General features: G+C 42.0%; 1 pseudogene; it reads left to right on the top strand.

The window, feature by feature from the left end:
* The first annotated feature begins 13,126 nt into the window (after nucleotides 1-13,126).
* Nucleotides 13,127-19,248, top strand: part of LOC127377865 (IQ motif and SEC7 domain-containing protein 2-like) — a 144,554-nt pseudogene continuing 138,432 nt past the window's right edge.

The following is a 19,248-nucleotide window of genomic DNA, read 5'->3' as shown; positions in this document are numbered from 1 at the left end:
CTGCTGCTCGGTGCTTAAAGTTTCTTCTCTTTTCCTCCTGTCTCTCTCTGTTACATGCTGTGTGTTGATTTTATTGATTTCTGTACAGAAATATTCTCTTTCTAATCAGTTTCTACAGAGAGAGTGGGAGGGAGTTAGAGAACAGAACGGAGAGAGGAGGAGGAGGAGGGTTATGAAAAGAAAAGATCCAAAGATAGAAAGATAGAAAGGCTAAATTATAGTGAATGTAACATGACTGAGGTGAACAGCTGTTTCCAGAAATTACTGCATTTGTATTCTGTGAAATCACCGTAACTGTTTGTATGAGTGTTTGTTCAGTGATGTATGCACCGTTTGTATAAAAGGATCCAGTCAAACCATTTTCTCTCACTGAAGATTCACTCACTAGCTTTTTACAGAGCAAGTGTAAACCTTCGGTCAAATAATGGCAAATAATGCAATATTTAATGTCCTGGTCTGGGTATCATCGGATAATCTGTAATTCATTTGTCATTTAAAAAGGAAAAAAAATTAAATATTTTTTTGTTTTCAACAAAAACATTTTTTTTGGTGTCAGAATCAAAAAAGAAAACAATTTATGAATTCCTTTTCTCATTATCCGTTTTCATTGAAAAAAACTGAACAGAAGTCACGTTGTTTCTTAATTTTAAACCAAAAACGAAATCACAAAAGACGGTCCGATTTTGGTTTTAGCTGGTTTTAGGAGGACAGGAAATGGAAGTGTAAACATTTACAAAATAAAAGCACAGTAACTGGGAATGTGATACATATAGATATAGATGTTTTTTTTGTTTAAAATTAAGAAACCATGTGACTTTTTTTTTCAATAAAATTCAATAATGATAAAAGGAAACCAAAAACATTTTGTTGTGAAAAAAAACTAATTTATGTTTTCTTCCTTTTTAAATGACAAATGAATTACAGATTATCCGATGATACCCAGACCACGTCCTCTGTGTCATTATTTTATGATTTGTAGTACTTCATTATTTACCTTTTTAAGGCCAAAAACTACTAAAAAAATGAAGAAATGCATACATTGAAAAAGAAAACTTATTAAAAAATAATTTATCCCTGGTGCAGCATAGAATCTGTTGCTATGGTCAATAATAACTTCTACAATCATACAAAAATAGAACAAGTAAGTGGATGAACATTGAAACATATCAGGATTAATGGAAGATTTGACCGAATTTTAAGGTCTCATTAAAATGATCTAGGGATGAAGGGGCTGCCCCTCTAAAATCCTGTTTACGGCCCTACTTACAATAATTTATATATAATACTATAGCTATATTAAAATACAGATGTCCAGTGTTGGCAGGAAGCACGGGATACAATCACTCAGGTAACCTTCAGTGTCACATCTGAACAGTTGTGTCCATTAGAAAGATAATTCCAGTCAGATTTATTCCTCTTTTTATCACCTCCGAACTGTTCAGTGGGATTCTGGTTTCCTGGTGTAACGTCATCTTTATGCGTCGAGCCTCCAGCCGACGTCAGAGAAGAAACTGGAGCAGCCAGTCCCGTCCTTTTCATCCTCCATGCCTCTCTCTTTTCCTCTTCCAGACCTCGTCTCTCCTCCTCCTGTCCTCTTTCCTCTGTCCTCACTCCTTTTCTCATCTCCTCTCATGGTCTCCTTTCTTCCTCTCCTTCTTATATCCTCTACTTGCACCAGTTTAAGAACCAGAATTCATCAAAATTCTTCAGAGGAAGTTGAAACCAAAAAACTTAAAGAAGGGAACTGAAGGAGGAGGAAGAGTAGGAAAAAAGTAAGGAGAGACATACAAGGAGGAGGAAGGAGAAGCTGATGAGGAGGGAGGGAAGAGAGGGATGAAAAAGCAGGATAAAAAGGTGGGAAGAGGAACAGCAGATGGAGGAAAAATGAGGAGAAGATGGAGAAGAGAAGGAAGGAGGAAGAGGAAAAGAGAGGTAGAGGAAGAGGAGAAGGAAAAAGTGAAGGAGGAGGAGGAGGAGGAGGAGGAGGAGGGGGAGGAGGAGGAGGAGGAGGCGTGCTGCAGGTGCAGCAACAGAAGTGCATGAAGGATGCTGAGGAACAGAACCATCAGAGAGTAGTGAAAAGCAGTGAGCTCTCACTCTGATATTTAATGCAGAATCAGAAAAGGAGATGTCGTGCTTTAAGGATCATTTAGGTTATTACAGGTAACAGTCCACCAAGAGGTGTCCTGATTGGCTGTACAAAAAAACAAGTACAGACACATCCTGACACCTTGTTGTGCTCACTAAAGTCCTGAAGAGACCACTTTCCAAGTTTCGGGAAGTCAAAGTCTGGTTTGGTACAGATAATGTTAGGTGACAGTTCTCTCTCTTCTAGCCTTGGATGTACATGAACATCTTCGGGTTGAATCATCAGAGCAAAAGTTGAACAACTGTGTTAGAAAATATTTGCTTCTTTGATATAAAGTCAAAGGTACAAGACTGTGAACATACAAACTGAAGGAGAGAAGTAAAAGATTATTCAGCAGTTTGGACTCTGTGTCAGATAAGGATGAATTCTACGGAAGAACAATGCAAAGGAAAACAAATGATGCACCTTAAATTGTAATTACTAGAAATTATGTAATTATGATTTCAGGATCTTGTAAAGAAAAGTTAAGGTAGCCTACTTATCTATCACTGCTACAGATGAGACAATGTGTTTCTAACATTTATAATAATTCCAAGCAAACAGCTCTGGAGACACATTGGAAGTTTACAGTTTCATAATTATGGTACAAATGTCACAGAAATACTTTGACATCAATTATTCCCAATAACTGAATGAACATTGAATCAATAGGAAGTTTCATGTAGAGCATTATATAGTCTGACACTGTAAAGGTTCCACAGTTTGAATGCAGGAACTTTTCCTGATTTCAAAGTAAAGGAATTTCTATTATTAGCAACAATGTTTGTCCATTAAAAAGGAAAGGTAGATCCAATGGATGAAGGTTAAGGACAGTTACAGTTAACACAGAAAACATTCTCCCATAACTTTGATGGGGGATAAAATACATTTCTTCCATTAGGCAGTTCAAGACACTTATGCTGTGGCACCTATTCAGTTTTTCACAATAATCAACATTATGAGATCTTATAATAACGAGATCCTGATCTCTACGACTGCTGAAGACTTTTCTGGTCAACTAGGAGTTGTTAGTTAAAGCCAATAGTCGACTAGTCCATGCATGTGTATGATATTCATTTAATTATTTAAACGTATATATATATGGTAATTATTCTGAATGTGTTGGAAGAACCATCAAGGAACCTGAACAATAATTTACAATCATTTATTTCCACACGGTGTAACATCACACAGTCTGGTTGTTCGAAACCAAAACAAATCCTGGTGGACTTATCGATGAGATGAATAACGTTAACAGACACTCACAAATGATCTCACCACAAACTTGCTCCTCTTCCTCGAATTCACACCTCTCCTGTCTGTACCTGAACCCACCGTGTCTTCGTCTGAGTCAGAGTTCTGTTGCGCGTTCGCCCCGGCTCCGGTTCTGGTGCTCATTCTCCTGTATCAGATCCTGTGCTAGTAAAACCTCCCCCGTCCTTTGAGCTCAGTCCGGGTAGATAATGTGTTACAAGAGAAACTATCTGTGTTCCAACAATCTCCTCAACGTTTGTCCCGACCGGACTGAACGACTATCCGACTGATGAAAGGCAGCTCGATTAAGACTCAGCGACCGATGGTTTCATCAGCTATTAGGGGGGCAGCCCACGTACGCCACAAAGCCACAGACACAGCAACGACACCAAATTATGCTACTTCAGAAAAAGATTCCCAGGATAATCACTGAAACACAATGAATTATGTGAATTTAGAATAAAGACATCAAATGCATAAAAAACGTTTACACACAATCACAATCCAAATCATCACCACAGAAATGATGTGTGGATTTATAAAATGCTGGTGCTACAGTACACTTGTGGTCCATAATCCGCTGGTTGACACATAATTCACTGAATCAACTGCTAACTGCTAACGGCCAACGGTATCACGTGCAGGATACGAACCAACCAATCAGATCACACAACAAGCAGCAAAGGTGAACGTCAACTTACGAGTGACAGAAAATATGACTTCATTTTGTTACGTACACGTCAGTCTGATGTCTTCGTGTGTGTGTGTATATTATTATTATTTACATCACAAAACTGGGGGGCTCAGCGTTTTTCAGGGGGAGTTTAAGCCCCTCCCTGCTGTAAAGAAATGACTGTATGAATGCATACTGTTATTTATTCATTTGTTATCAGACCGAAAATCCATCCACCTCTACACAGCCACTTCTTTCACAATGTAGCTTTATGGGGGAAAGTATTTTGGGGCCAGTGTGCATCACGTGACAGACATCACTGCTGTAATTCCCCGGTCCGGCCACTGGGTCAAACAGCGGCGCTGATCAAACCCTCCAGGACAGAGTGATCAACCTGCTGAGGATAGAGGATCTTTGGAGCCGTCTGCGGCCACAGCTCCCAGCAGCCTCCTGGTCTCCTGGTCACAGGGACTGTGTGTGTGTGTGTGTGTGTGTGTGTGATGGGGATTATTGTTGTTCTGCAGCAGAGGACTGAGGACCGACCGGAGAACAGGTGAATTATTATTATTATCAACGCTTCCATTCAGTGCACTGTGTGTGTGTGTGTGTGTGTGTGTGTGTGTGTGTGTGTGTGTGTGTGTGTGTGTGTGTGTGTGTGATGAATATGTTTCTTAGAAGCGGTTTCCGGTTTCCAGGATGATTTCATGTTTGAGCGCTCGTGCTCGCGTCGTTAATTAGCGCTGACGGTTAATTGGTTTTCCGGTCACATAATGCCGGAACACTCTCCTCATCTTCCTGTAGACGTCTGTCACTGGGGTTATCGATCATTATTGTGTATCGATCGTGTTGCTGTGTGCAGGCCGGATGCAGACTCTGTGTGTGTGAGCTGCTGTTACACACACTCAGCATGTTGTTCGCTTTATTTCATACAGACTTCTATACTGTATATGTTCTTATTCACTGGTTGTCAATCTATGGTTCGTGTACCTCTAGTGGTACCTCTAGTGGTATATGGAGGAATCTGTGAAATATTGAAAATAAATCAATTCATTTAAACATATAGCACTACAAAATACAACAAAACTTCAAATGAAAATATTTCAACTGAGATTCCTGAAGTGTAATTTAACATAAGCGTTTCCTGTAATATTTGGTTTTAATATCAGCCTGTTATGTAGTCACATACAAGCACATAGTGCACACATACATCTGTGATCAGTTAGGAGCTGAAATGTGGCGGTGAGACAGTGAGCAGAGGTAAAATGAATGGGTCACAAACACTGTGATCGGGGCTCCAAACAGGAACTATCGGGAACAAACGTGTGGACCAGGAGGACCAGTTCCCACCAAATAGCTCTGGTTCTTGAACCGGCTCCATTAAGGATTCAACAACAAATAATCCGTCCCTTGTTTTGGCCTGAGAAGGAGGCTGATTTCATTTTTTTAAATAGCAAAGGCTCTTTTTTTTGGCATTTGCAGGAGAACGTGAACATTTCTGGTTACCATTCAATATACTGCGATACTGTAAGCGGGGCGATATATATTGTGATTTAGTTAGTTATTTAGTTTTATGCAGTGTTTTTGAGAATCAATGTCACAAAAGAAAATATTGTGATACGATATTTATCGATACTTACATCTCTAGCTATTGTTGATGAAACTGGCAGGAAGTTACGATGATTGGAGATAATTGCAAGCTTGTGCAGAATTCACAGGGATCGGTTGAGTTTGCATTGTTACCATTAATAATCTTATAAGGAATAAACTGTCGGAACAGGGTCGGGCTACGCTGCTTGAAGATCCTGATGTCTTCTGAGTGCGGTGTAAAAAGAAACACTGGTCTAATTAGTGTTACAAAAAAAAAGAGTCCTTGTATCACAAAGTGTCACTTTAATATTCTTACTGTACAATGTCATTTCATAGCTGTTGTGCTGCTTGTGTACATTTTCTTTATTCTTATCTCTCTTCAATACAGCCAAAATAATTAGTTATTACAGACCTGGATACAGTCTGTGGAGGAGAACATTTATGTTTTAACTTGTGGCAAACTAAAGCCTCAGTGGACAGAAGTGTTACAGTTACTATGGTATGTCTGTGATACTCTGTAATAATGTTATAAAGATCCCCTCCAGACTGGTAATAAGATACAAACAGTGGATCCGGTTTTGGTGTTGACAAGACTGATCCACATTAGAAACTGTGTCTTCGTCAGCGTTGTCATAAGATTGAGTGATTCCTGTCATTTACTGTACATTCAGTCACAGCAGGCATCAGTTTCAGTGCTGGGGCATCCCTGACCTCAAGTAAATACAGATGCTAACTGTAATGGTAGAATAGTACTGGATAGTCTGAGTGTTGAATCCTGCATTTAGCCCCCTTTTCAAAGCAGCTCAGATGGTATTTTATTTCTTAACCAGGGATGGAAAGAACATTTACTCAAGTACTTTACTCAGAAACAGTCTTGAGGTACTTTTACTTTACTTCAGTAGTTCATTGTTAGGTTACTTTATACTTCTACTCTGTTAAGAAAGAAATAAAACATATGGAGAGTTTATACAATACATTATATTAAAGCATCAGTAATAATATTCCAATAATATGATGTCTATAATAATAAAACTCTCTGTAACTGGGGTTATAAACTGACGATTACATTCGACAGATAATCTCTCTTTCCTCTGGCTCCTCCTACTGCTCATAATGACATCTGCAAGAAAGACTGAGTCTCACCTGGAACGAGATTCAACACTCGGAATAACGCTAGTAGTAAAAAAGTTACCTTAGAATGAGCTGTTTTTATCTACAGAGGGAGCGGGTCCTCTTCCATAGAGGCCGTCATGTTGAACCGCCATGTTTCTACAGTAGCCCAGAACGGACAAACACTGGCTCTAGATAGCTAGGTTTGTCTGTTCTTGTCTAGATAGCTAGATGCCACTACACAGTCGAACCTTTACTTGCACATTTGTTCGGAATTCGGGTTGTACAGTGTGTGATTTCACTCTCCATATGTCTACTTGTTGAGGTTTGTTGGTTGGTGGTTGCCCTCTCTCCGTGGGTAAAAGCTGCTGGTAGTTGTGTAACTTTGCCAAATGTCAGGAACTCGCGTCAGTATGTCCCCTGTGTGAACATGTAGGAGCTGTGACCTTTATAGTCTGACCAATAATGACACTGATAGCAATATTTAAGTTTAAAAAGTCAAATAACAAAAAGGTGGTGTATAATATTATTAGGGACGTGAGTGGTTAACTGTTTATCGGTTGTCAGTCCAAGGGTACATTCGCATACACACTCCGCTAACGGTAGAGTGCGTTAAAGAAAGCTCTGTGTGGGACTATTTCCTCCTATTGTGCCACGTAAAGAACAAGCACCCGGCTGCAGTGTCCGAGGATGGCTAACAGCGATCACGCCGCTGTTAGCAAGATAGTGTGATGTGCGCCGGTCCGACAGGCTACCAGTCAGTGTGGTAGAGGACGCGGGATTCAGAGAGCCACTATCTGTGGCGACCGAACAGATTGAAAAACACTTTGAGGGGAAGGAGGATGAGCTAAAAGTCAAGCTAGCATGGACCACCGACTACTGGACGGCTCTTATAGACAAAAGCTACGTCACAGTCACTACGTGTCACTTTGTCAGTGCTGACTGAGAAAGAAAAAGATACAGATATAGAGAGTCCAGTGCGGCGTTTCTGTGATACAATTTCTTCAAAAATACCAACATTTGCATTTTCCAGCTTCTCACATGTGAAGATTTGATGTATTTGTCCTACGTGGTGGATTCAATATATTTTGGACTGTTGATTTAAACATTTAAAGGCGTCACCTTGACCTAAAGGAAATTGAGACTGACGTTTTTAATAATAATAATAATAATAATAATAATGACAATATTTCTACCTGTACACTGTTGTGATGAACCTATTTAAAATCTTTTATATATCCTTTATTTTACAGCACGTAAATGAATGATAATATAACATATAATATAACTAGTAGTGTAACTAATTACTGTTGGCAGGGAGTAATAAGTAAAGTAATAATATGACTTTTGAAAAGAGTAACAAGTAATAAATTCCTTTTTTTGAGTAACTAGCCCAACACTGGTCATATGTCCCTATAAATACATTCTTATCAAGTACACACAGTTTATCTTTAAATGGTTGACTTGAACCTCAAAGTACCTTGTTGTTTCCCGAAAGTGATCATTTAATAATAAGAATAAATACATATTAAAAAAACAGAAGAAAAATGAATAAACTGTAAAACATTTATCGATAGTATTTGTATAATATTCCTGGACTGAAGCTTGTGTGGATCCAGTCCTTCTGTTTAGTCCGTTAACATTTAATCAGCCTCAGCCTCTAATGATATCTCTGTATTAGTCCTAAAATGTTTAAACAGTACAGAGCTAACGCAGCCTCTGTGGTGTGTGTGTGTGTGTGTGTGTGTGTGTGTGTGTACGCGTGTGCGTGCGCGTGTGTGCGTGTGTGCGTGTGTGTGTGATGTTCCTGGTTGTGCGGTAAACCAGCGGTGATGTGATTTTTGCGTTCGTCGCTGCGTGACGGTGCGCGTTTTTCCTCTCTGCTGCCGACACACTTTTCCTCCCTCCTTCCTTCTCCACTCTTCTGTTTCCACCTCCTCCATCCATCCGTCCATCCATCTATCCAGGCAGCCTGTCTGGACTCGACACCTCCCTCCCCTCCTCCTTCCTCCTCCTCTTTCTACGGCAGAATAGCGGAGGAGAAAAAAACCCTAATATCTTAGCAGTGATAATAACCAAAGCAGCGTCTGTTCCCATGCACACACAGAGAGCGAGGGATCATCAGCGCTGCAGCAGCGGATCGCTCGGCTGTCAGACGCAGAGGAATGATAATTAGAAAGAGATTGACTCGGCAACAAGAAGAAAAAGAGGAAGAAGACGGAGGAGGAAGAGAGGGAGAGGAGCTGGGCCTGCAGCAGCAGCAGCAGTAGAGCGAGCAGAGGAATAAATGAAGGAAGAGAGAAGGAAAGAAGGAGGGATGGGATTGATCATAATCTGATCAAGGAGAAGGAGAAGAGAGGAAAAGCCGCGGAGCAGCAGCAGTTGTGTGTGTGTGTGTGTGTGTTTTTTTCGGAGGGAGATGATGGTGACAGCAGCAGCGGAGGAGGAGATAGAGGGATGAGCAGGGATCAATAATCCTCCCTCCTCCTCCTCTTCCTCCTCCCCCACCTTCATCCCTCCATCACCTCTGCAGGAGCCGCTGAAACCTGTGAGACACTGCTGCCTGGTTTCTATTCCTTTTCTTGCTTTTTTTCTGGATGCTGCATCGTGTCTGTGTGTGAGCGTGTGTGCGTGTCACGTAACTGTTAGCTATATAGGCCATAAGGACTGTGTGAGTGTGCATGTGCAGCCCGGGTAGTGTGTGATGCACGCATATGTTTGTGTGTGTATGTGTGCATCGTGCATGTACATGCTGTGTGAGCTGCTGCGTGTGTAGAATATGTGTGGGCTGTATGAACTACTGTGTGTGTGTGTGTGTGTGTGTGTGTGTGTGTGGCAGATAACATGACTGTAAAATTGGCCAATTAAAATCGTCCTGCTACTGTTAAACTGAAATAAATCAGAATAAGAAAAGAAAAGCTGTTCAGACCGCCTACACTTTGATAAATTCTGCGTGCATGTGAAGTACACACTGAACTGGCTCGCAGGCTTCACTTCATGTTTCCTAACCACCAGGACTGAAGATACTAGGCTACAACTAACTCATTATCGATTAACCGGACAATTATTTTCTCGATTAGTAGTGAAAAATGTCCATTACAGATTACACGATTAATACAAACAGTGAGGATGTTTATCGGTGTGCTGGGGGTGTCAGATATTATGTTTTGTGACACTGTATCGATTCTCACAAATACTGGATTGATTTGTAATTAATAGTTTAAAGGCAAAGAACCAATATGGTGCATATGGTGTGTTCTTTATATTGTGACCGCTTTCTTAAAATCGGAATATATCGCCCTATATTGAATCGTAACCCCTGTATCGTATCTCCAAATTCTTGCCAATTCTTTCCATTACCCAGAGTTCCTGCAACATGACGTCAGTATAAAGTCGTGAATATATGAATATGAAGTCGTAACCATGATAACTCCACTATTGAAACATAAGGTTGGCAGGCATAACGCTTGAAATCAAAATTTAAGTTATACAACATGTAGCTAGCTCATTAACTTGCTAGCTTGGTGAGTTGGGGGGGTAGCACTCTCCAAGTGACTCGTTTTAAAAAGAAAAATATATAAAAGGGTCTTAAAGGTCCAGTGTGTAACACTTCAGAGGATCTATTATCAGGAATGTAATATAATATTCATAGGTATGTTTTCATTAGTGTATAATCACCTGAAAATAAGAAGAATTGTGTTTTCGTTGCCTTTGAATGAGACGTTTTTATCTACAGAGGGAGTGCCCGCCATGTTGAGCTGATATGTTTCTACAGTAGCCCAAAAGGGACAACCTGGTAGTTTGTCCTTCGTGAGTGGAAAGGTTGTGGCATTAGGACAAAATTTCAAGATCGCAGAGAATTCCCGGGAATTGGTTGAATTTGTGTTGCAGTCGCAGCTTCCTGAAGGGACTGAACGGGACTAGACGCTCCGTGGTGTGAAATCTTTTGTCTCTTTCCACAAACGGAGGCATTACTGTAAACATAATTTTGTTTGTGTACAAGAAAACTCCACTTGGTACCTAATTAATTACTTTAGAAAATAATTGTTGGATTAATTGAAAATACTATTCAGCTCCGCTACAACGAGTAAATTCACCGGCTCCACACAGCTTTTTAAACACTGAAATACTTGTCTCGTAATCACAATAAATCAGTTTCTTAAAGAAATAAGTTAAAATGAGCTTTCCCTGTGTCCTCTCTGGCTTTCCGTAGTGTACATGTTTGATCCCTATGCACCTATGTTTGAGATTCTTTGTGGTAAAAATTAGCTTTAAATCAAATCTGATGTCTGGGCAGTAAAATGTCCACACACAGAAAAAAAGTTCAGTCTGAGAAAGCCAGAGCTCAGTTACTAAACACACACACCGCAGTGGTCGCCTCGGTTTCTGCTCGACTTCATATACAGTATGTTTGGAACAGACAATTCAGGCATGAAGCAACAATCTGCGGCGAGCTGGCACATACAGAGAGAAAGATAGAGAGACCCTGACAGAGACAGAGGCAGTGAGCGAGAGAGGCAGAGAGGGATGGTGGTCAGTTAGTGAGTCATGCATAATTGAATGTGCTTAATGGGAAGAGATATAAAAGCTGAAACTGTTTGGCTGCTTTGCAATAGAGACCAGAGGGCTAACCATTTCCTGTGTGAGTGTGTGAGTGTGGTGAGTGTGTGTGAGTGTGTGTGAGTGTGATGGGGCAGTATCGACAGCTGAAACTTTCTAAAGCAGCAACTTAGCATATAAGTGATATGTGTGTACATTTTTGACAGTGCGATGGACTTCATTACCCAGAAATCCTGCAACATGTCAGTATAAAATGTCTTAGTGCAGCTTGAAATTATTTTATGAAACAACCCGCTATAGGTGGCTAGCTAATTAACGTTGGCTTGGTGAGTTAGTGTAACTCTCTCCAACGTATATGATATCCTCTATAACCTCTATCTTATGTAATTGTCAGGTTGTATCTTGAGTGATCACTGGTAGGGGTGTAAGAAAATATTGAAGAATATTGTATCGTGATGTTTTCTGATATTGTATCGATTCTATAAAACAACGTATATTTGTGTTTAAACCCGGAACTGCTAGAGAACAGTGTTGTAAACGTACGCTGATGATGTTTGATGTTACAAGGACTGTGATAAATTTAAATGCAGATCCAACTGTTCTGGTTGCATAAAGAAAGTAATTTTTTTTACAAAGATTGTATGCATTTGATTCTGTGTTATTTGGGCTATGACAGTTTTCCTACGATTAAATTCAAAAGAAATCATAATGTATCGCGTGTACAGGATGTTTCTGTGAGACAGCCCCCGTAATGACATTAGCTGTGGGAATGGCTAGCTGCAGCCTGGATGTGGCCACCAAGAGCAAGAAGTGATAGCAACAACAGCAAAAATGAAAGAAAGTCAGGAAAAATTGAAGAAAAAGAGGATGTCACATCATCTGCTATGGATTTGCTGTTGCGTAAGCATTATCAACGTCCTGTCAGAATGCAGACGCCAGGATTTGATCCGGACAAACAGAGGAATAGAGCAAAGATTTTCAGACTACATAGATTTCACACCAGAAGCTTCACTAAGAATTAAAACGCTGAAGCATGCACTAACACATGGATCCACTTAGATATTGATACTGTGGTGCACGCAGGATTGTATTGGTAGAGATCGTCAGAAGATCTAAAGTTGAGTGACAAAAAGAGAAAATGGAAAGAAAGAAAGAGTGAGAAAGACAAAAAGAGGTGGACTAAGACAGAGGGGGGTAGTGATAGAGTGTAGGAGGAGAGGCTGATGGTGTGTGATGATTTTTCTTGTCTCTGATGGCTTAGACAGAGCATGTCATTGGTATTTATGGGCTGAGAGACCTCGCACTCCTAGCAACCACAGAGAGAGAGAGACAGAGAGAAAGAGAGAAATGAAAGGGATGGAGATGAGAAAGTAACAGCTATATGAAAAGAGAAAACTACATAGAGAAATACAACAACACATAAAAAGAGAAAAGAAAAATCAGGAAGAAAGCACAGACAAAAAGACAAAAAATAAAACAAAAAGTAGGTAAAGATGAAGAAACTGGTGAGAAAATTAAAAAAGCAAAGCAAAAGAAAGAGGTGTTTTTTGTGAAAGTATCACAAGCTGATATTTCCTGTTGACTCACAACCTACTATCTTCTCATCTACCCTTTCTTTTTTCTTTTCCATGTAACGGATGGATGACATGAAGAGGAATCTGGATTTGCCATCCAACGGGATGATAATGAATCCCAGACCCCTCAGCGTATCCAGGAGGAAGACAAACATCTGACATGACATTTAACCTTTGCGTACCACTTCCTCTGACAGACCGTCTGCAGGATGACAGGCTGAGTCCTGCAGGTGAACCCATGGACAAGGAAGAGGTGAACCTCTCCCCTTCCAGAAGATGATCTTCGACGGACATTACGTTTTCATTTCGTGGAGCTTTGTGTTGTGTTGATTTCTCAAGGTTTGGTTCCAGACTGTTTTGTTGAGGAAGAGGGTCTGAACTCAAGGCCTGTCTGTTTTCTTACGCAGAAAGCAATCCAGGCGGTTTTGATTTGGAGAATTACCACAGGGGTTCTGACCCCAGGATTTTATTATGAGGTACAACAGGGAAGCTGGTGGTTAGTCAACTTGTTTGGGAGCTCGTACATGGTCGTGCAGACTGCATTTCTGCTGCAGCACTTGTATCGGATGCTGGGGGGAAAAGAATATCACTTGAACCACTCGTGCTGGACAATCTGCAGTCGCCCAACAATGATAATGTGCAATATCTTTGACACAGAGGGACAAACAAAGTCTCCATCAGCTGTGGTCTCCACACCTGCTTCTTGGAAACCAATGTTCTGATCCTCTGCATGGAGTGCAAAGAGTGGATACAACTGACTCACTGACAAACACAAACTGTTTTTTTGTGTGGGGGAGAAGACAAACTCTTTCTCTATATTTGTTCTGTTTTTAACCGTCATGGTCTGAACCCCAACAGAAACACCTGACTGAACCAGGGGATGGTCGATGACTCGATAAACCTTTCTTACTGGAGCCAGCGAGGACGAGGTCCATCTTGATCTTCAGATCAGAACTCAAAGAAGAAAAAGTCCTCTCCCCCCCACTTACCTCTGGTGGGGGGGAGGGTGAAGGGTAGTTTAGTTGTTAGGGTGTAGGGCTTAGGGCCTTAGGGTGTAGTTTTATAGTTATTTAGACATTAGGTTTTAGGTTGTAGACTAGACTGACTAGTTTTAGTTAGTAGTTCTTCTCCCTTGTGTCAGACTTCCTCTCAGTGATTAGTCAGTTGTGCTAGTTTTACCCTTTGGTCCGTTGCATTTGCCTGTGTCCCCGCTCTACTAGCCCCTGGGGTGTCTAACACTCAGCGAGTTAGCCCTTGGCTCTGCACCAGCTGTGATTCTGGCAGCATTTCATCTAGTGCAGAAGTTAAGCATTTAGCTTCAGTGCTAGCTGGCAGTGTACAACCTGGATCTATCCAACTGTAACAGCCAGCAGCATTTAGGCTCTTTAGGAATTTAGCATTAGCTGTTGTTTAGCCTGAGGTTCTCTCGCCATTAGTCTGCGTGCTAGTCATGGATGCTAATCAAGGCCAAGGCCAGGGCAGCCCAGAAAGCCCTAACCGGGCAGTGGAGTACCTTCTTGAACTAAACAACATCATTGAGAGCCAGCAGAAGCTTCTGGAAACGCAGCGGCGCCGAATCGAGGAGCTGGAGGTCCAACTGGACCGGCTCAGCCAGGAGAACAAAGACCTGCGTTTGGACCGGCAACCTGTTGCTCCTCCTCCACCCGCCCCTCCTCCCGAGCCTCCTCTCCCTCCTCCTCCGCCGCCGCCTCCACCGACTCAGACCACATCAACATCCATAGCTACTAAGAATCACCACCACCACAACAGCCAACACCAAGCTCCACCACAGCCTCCCTCCTCCATCCCCCCTCCACCACAGCCACCACCACCACCACCACCAGCATCATCAGCAGCACCACCACCACTCCTCCACCCACCACTCCTACAACAACACCAACAGCACCAGTATGACTGCAATACCGGTTCCGGCTCCCGCTCCTGCTCCGGCTTCAGCCCCAACTTCCATCTCGATCCCAACACAAATCCCAACTCCGGTCTCCTCTTCGGGCCCTGCTCCACCTCCCCCTCCTCCGATCCCACCCAGGGATCAACCGCGGGCCCACAGCCGGCTGACCCGAGTGCCCTCCACCAGCACTGGCACCAACACCAACTTTGTGGAGAAAGAGAAGGAGAGGCTTGAGCGCCTGCACCGAGCCAATGCCTCCAACAACCACCACGCCCACACCCTCCACCACCACAAATCGTAAGTTAGAGTTTAAGGTATACTTATTCCAACCAAAGCCAAAGGATGCACGAGACGAAGGCAAACCTGAGCAGTCTGTCTTCTAAATGCTGACTAGGGACATTTGCTGGGAACTAGTTAGAATTTAGAGTTTCTACTTAAGAATCTCTGGTAAAAAGGCGAAATTGGTTTCTAAATCTTTGGATGAAGTTGGATGCCATATTGAATACAGCTCAGTTATTTTGAGGAGGTATCGAAGGGCTTTTCATCTCCCTCAGATGCACTCTGTTTCACAGCAATGAAATTACTTTGTAGCTTCTTTAGAGATTAAGTTTTGCCATTTTTAACGGGTAACATATGCCTCCAAACCTTGAATGTGACTATTATAGAACTGCTGTTGAACATTAGTGTTAATATGGCATCCTTTCACTAAATTTCCAATCTTGGCTGCCAGTCTGTCATCATCCCACTGTCTGTTTTGCCAAAACTCGTGCTGATCTTCTGACTTTGATCGCTACTAACTTTGCAGCTTCTCTCACGCAGGTTTTGTGCGTGCCTAGAAATATCTGCCCACATGCTAAACTTGACCTGGAAACATCTTTTTGCTTGATTCTTCACTGGCAAGAAAAATGCAAGCAACAGATTTAAGGCAAAGCTGTTTTGCTGAAGGTGAAGTTTAACACTGAAGTGTTTCTTCCTCCGAAGGAGAGGGGGCAGCTGCTGCCCCTGTGCGTTCTTTCTGTACTGAGATAGTGCGATTGGTAGGTGTACAGAGCTGATAAATATTCATCCTTTTATCAGTTAATAGGGCTAGTTAGTGGTAGGTTGTAGTGGGAATTTATATATTGCAGAAGAGCATGAGTGCATGAGACTCCAGAGACAGAAGAACTAAACGACTACAACATCTCTAACGCTGATAATTGGTGGAGCAAAGACTGAACAGTGTTATGTAACAGATATTTCTGCTAAGCAATAGGATTGGTTGTTCTTGCTGAGACCATAAAGAAAACACTTGGTGCTTTATGTAAAAGTTTTTCGCTGTACTAATCACCATGGTTACCACTCACCAGCTCACTAGCTCAGTATCCTTCTCCTTTGTTTTGTTTTTGTTCTTATTTTGTTATAATTTTGTTCTGAATAAATTCTGAATAAATCTGTTCGTTGGCTGGAATTGGGTTTGTTGCCTGGCAACACTATCTTAGGAGCATCCTATCAGGAAGTGTTGAGAACGGCAGAGCCTCGCTGCTGTCTGTGGCAGTCGTCTTTGTGCACAGGGCTGTGCGGTGCCGTAGGCAGCAGGATGCAGGGTTGCAGCTGTCCCATGCGTCTACCAGGCAGTTCCTTTGTAACTGGTAACACTGAACCGCTGTCTGTGGGAAGTGCTGGTCATGGCGATTGCTGTTGCTATGCAACTGTGGAAAACCTGTTTGAAGGACAACACTCTCGCTAACAGTTGAAATGGTTTTAACCTCGCTCGGTCCTCTGAGCGCTTAAAGCTTTGCTAAGCTTGCACCGCGGCTGGGAACATAGAGCATCGCCTCCTTTTCACTGCAAACGCCGAGAGCAAAAGAAAAGAGGCTCCCGATAGACCTGCAGAAAGGAAGGCTGGGGAAGCGCAGTGATGACTCATGGAGACAGATTTAATAGTACTATTGCTTTGTCTTATAAGCTCTTATACGTGCAGCCAAAAAGTAAATAGATTGTTCACAGAGGTGCATAGTGTGACTCAGTCTTTCAGATCTGGGTTCATCTGATGCATCTTGAGGCATCAAAGAGCAGTGGGAAAAAATCCTCCAAGCCCTGAGTCATGGGACGTTCAGGTACAGCTGATATCGTGAGAAAAAGCTGACCTTAAGCTTGCAAATGATGTAACAGGCAGAGAACAATGATGAAGTCTGACAGCAGTGAAGATAACTCTGATTCGTTATGAAATCACACAGCACAATCGGCTGCTCGCTGCCTCTTCGAGTGACTGAGTGCGATCCAATAAATCCCACACTGCACTGGGGCAGATTATGGCACAGAGGCATGACAGCGTGTTGCAGAGCTGCCTACACTGGCTTCTGAGTGATTTCGCATAGGGCATGATGCAGCAAAATGCAAAACACCCTCACACAGATTTATCTTGCAGCACCTTGCAGCACCTCAGGCTGAAGCAGTAAGAAACAAGACACACACGAGGAAGCAGTAAATATTGTAGGACATGACAAAGCAGTTCAAACTGTTCATCTGAGGGGGCACAGAACTGCAGTCTAAAACTTCTGCCGCACAGAGGTTTTCTCTAAACAGTTTGATATCAATTTGTTATTTATGGCCGCCGTATTGCATTGAAAAGCATGTTACATTGTACATACACAGTGTCTGTGTTCCTGTAATGCTACAAGGGCTTAACAAAGCTAGAGCAAACACCCACACACTGTGCCTTACACTTTGTTGTTCATTGCAGCCATTTTGAAATGTACATGCAGATTAAAGTCAGCACTTTATTTGATGTATTGCTTGTATTGTTAAACACTAACCAACCCTCTGAATATCATAACCTGTTTCTGCCAATAGATCCTCCTAAATGTTACACACTGGACCTTTTAAACCTTCACAAACGACACATCACTAAAACACGTGGCTCTCAAGAATGGGTTTGTGGTTCATAAATTCAGATCATATTTGCTACACTAGTCTTGGTCAGTAGCTAGTAGCCATATAGCTTGTACGAAAACTAACTAAAACTCCATAAAATTGTGGGTGTCCAAAAGGTAGAAACTCTGTGATTGGCAGCACACAAACTCACCAGAGCACAACAGCAACTACACACAGCAGAGTGGTGTAGTAAATGGAATAAAAAATGCAAAGCACCGGTATGATGCTAAACGATTTTATTAAAGATTCAAGAGTGAAGGCGAGGAAACTGTGAACTCACCATCCTGTAACCTAGTGTTTAGCTGCAGCTAAGGGTTTGTGAACAGACAAATAGTAATCAAATAGTCTAGTTAAGATATCATGTCTGACCACAGTTTCAGTCTGTAGTCGCCAAAACTGGAAATAAAACAGAATATGTTACCATTACAACCATTACAGGTTCATGCAATAAATACAAACCAAGCTACACAATCTCTGCTGGTTCTGATGATCAGTGTGAGCCGTCAGAGCTCCAACAAGATGAACACACGTGACTGTGACGATAACCGTCATTAGACATCGGTGCTGTGGCACCTTATTGATCCAGAAGGGAGAGACTGATGGAGAACAGTTATGGTAATGAACAGAGAGAGAGAGAGCGATGTGATTCTGCAGTGTGGGTGTGGAGGAGTCAGAGGAGTCAGAGGAGTTGGATTCAGATGGATGAAGAGAAGAGAGGAACACGGAGCAAAATAAATTTAAAGAGGATGCATCATTCACTTTTCTGTTCTCTGCGGATTCCCTCTTTCTTTCTTTCTCTCTTTCTTTCTTTCTCTCTTTCTTTCCTGTCTGTCTGTCCTCCCTCCTCCTGTACAACAGTATTAACCCGTTTAATCTGCATCTGTTCAACCAACCAAATTGTCTGTATTCACGCCTGTACTCTGAATGGGCAGGGCTTAAACTGTAAGTAGGCGGAGCTAACCTGAAGTTGTTAATGTAATATTGGTAGACTCTTTACAGTTGAGCCCTGCAAAAGTTTTTCTTAATCCCTCTTCTGATGGATTTCTGATCGTTACCGCCTGCTACCGCAGACATTCTGACTGATTCCTCCGGTCACGCAGGTGAAAAGATGTTATTCACTGTGCCAGTAACTGAGAAATGTCTCCAAATGTTAGACTTTTCTTGCTTTGCTTCAGTAAAACCTGCTTCAGTATTTTTTCCCAAACTTTCACTTTCACTTTCTGTCGTTTTCTCTGGCCTGACTCTTCTCTTCGGCCCTCGATATTTTCTTCACACTTCCAAAGCGCCTTGTGCGACAGTAATAATCATCCTACAGAACGCAGCGTGTGTGGCTGACTGTAGCTACGGATGTGGATTAAACGAAGCTTCGATGCAAAGATTTTGTTTCAGCCCTCGTTAAAACTGTAGCAACACTGGTTCATGTTTGACGCACCAACCCGATACACTGGATCAATATCTGCACCGATACTGACCTTATTAAGCTGATCAGTGTGAATGTGACTGATCCACCTAACGCACAGTGTCTTTATCAATGTCATTG

The sequence above is a fragment of the Dicentrarchus labrax genome, unplaced genomic scaffold, assembly GCF_905237075.1.
Source record: "Dicentrarchus labrax unplaced genomic scaffold, dlabrax2021, whole genome shotgun sequence".
Classification (NCBI taxonomy): domain Eukaryota; kingdom Metazoa; phylum Chordata; class Actinopteri; family Moronidae; genus Dicentrarchus; species Dicentrarchus labrax.
This window is presented reverse-complemented; position numbering and strand designations above follow the sequence as displayed.